Genomic DNA, 1,928 nt, shown 5'->3' on the forward strand with positions numbered 1-1,928 from the left:
CTGCCTTCCCTCTAGTCTTACACTGCTAAATTAGGGACGGCTAGCGCAGATAACTCTTGTGTAGCTTTGCGCGAAATTCAAAACAAACAAATTACGTAGCTCTTAGTTAATATACGGAACTCTTTGAAAAATGAAAAACAAAGCAAAAAAAAACCACCAAACGTGACAAATCGAAATAATTTCCCATTTTCACAGGAGCAGCTATATTATTATAAATTTCATCTTAATATTCAGTAACTTATAAATCATAATTAAAGATATCGGTAACTGCGTGACAAGTTACATTTTTCTTGATGTCTGAAACGTATTTATGAAAACAATATAGTTGATGAATCTAACTAACTAAATAAATAACACTGCAGTAGTATGCAAGTAAATAAAATATATTCAACAGGAATGCGAATAAAACTATTCAAAATGTTGGAATGCGTTTACGGTTTTAGGAGGAGTAGAAGCACAGAATTCCTTTGATTTAAAATCGGCTTCTGTTTAGTTATGTTACGTCTCCGTTTGTTAATTAACTTTCCGTAACTTCGTTTCCGATGAAACTTTAGCGACACAAGTCCTTACTTAATAAAACTGGTTTATTCTTTCCGAATACAACTTTACGATACACTTAATTTCAATATTCGCGCTAAAACAAACACTATAACGAACGTACGTTAACTTCAACAATACCCTGTGACTGCAGTTCCATTACTCACTATCTACACACACATTATTGTCCCGTCACGTTGTCACCCCCTTTTATATACCAGACTACCCTATATCTAGTAAATACTAGAGCATTCGCCAAGGTATAGGATAGTTCTAGAAAATAGGTGGCGCCACACCAGTCACGTGACCTCGATGACGCAACAGTTATTATCAAACTATTTCATATCCTCAGTAAATTAACTCAGTTTAGATACTATCAGACTATTTTAAATCCTCAATAAATCGACCCAGTTTAGCTGTTATTAGACTATTTCACACCCTCGATAAATCGACTTCATTTTAGCTACTTGTTATTGTTGTTTGAAGTTAAGCACAAAGATACACAATGGGCTATCTGTGCTCTGCCCACCACTGATATCGAAATCCGGTTTTTAGTGTTGTAAGTCCGCAGACATACTGCTGTGCCACTGGGGTGCTTTTAGCTACTATCAGACTATTTAACGTTCTCAGTAAATCAACTTCACTTTAGCTATTATCAGATATTTCACATCCTAAATAAGTCATTTTCAATTTAGTTATTATCAGACTATTTCACGTCCTTAATAAGCCTACTTCAATTTAGCTATTGTCAGACTATTTAACGTCCTTAATAAAGCTACTTCAGTTTAGCTATTGTCAGACTATTTAACGTCCTTAATAAGGCTACTTCAATTTAGCTATTGTCAGACTATTTAACGTCCTTAATAAGCCTACTTCAATTTAGCTATTGTCAGACTATTTAACGTCCTTAATAAGGCTCTCAATAAATCAACTTCACTTTAGCTATTATCAGACGATTTCACGTCCTCGGTAAATCGATTTCAATTTAGTTATTATCAGACTATTTCGCATCTTAAATTGCCATCAGAAGTTGTCATTCATGAGTCAACTTCTACAAGAGCAGTTTTTCAGAGGATCGAAGGCTAGATTAGTACGTTAAACATTTCAAGTTATAACTTGTGGTTTTCAAGGAACGGAAGACCAGAGTAGGATAAAAAGAATTAACTACCTGTAGAAATTACAAATAAAAGCTTTAAAAATTATCTGACAAAGTTTTGATTTAATAGAAAGGTCATTGCACAGCGACACCTAACGTTAGATGACTGATCGAAGCTGGTGATTCAGCTTTCGTCAAGCGCTGCAGATATTATTGCTACCATTTAAACAATAACTTTTGAAGTATTGTTTGTTTGTTTTGAATTTCGCGCAAAGCTACACGAGGGCTATCTGCG

General features: G+C 34.5%; 1 protein-coding gene across 1 annotated transcript in view; it reads right to left on the bottom strand.

Annotated features, from left to right (window-relative positions):
• LOC106459344 (matrix metalloproteinase-2-like) overlaps positions 1–1,928 on the bottom strand; it is a 79,836-nt gene that overhangs the window by 7,894 nt on the left and 70,014 nt on the right. The window lies entirely within an intron of this gene.

This window comes from Limulus polyphemus, unplaced genomic scaffold, assembly GCF_000517525.1.
Source record: "Limulus polyphemus unplaced genomic scaffold, Limulus_polyphemus-2.1.2 Scaffold595, whole genome shotgun sequence".
Classification (NCBI taxonomy): domain Eukaryota; kingdom Metazoa; phylum Arthropoda; class Merostomata; order Xiphosura; family Limulidae; genus Limulus; species Limulus polyphemus.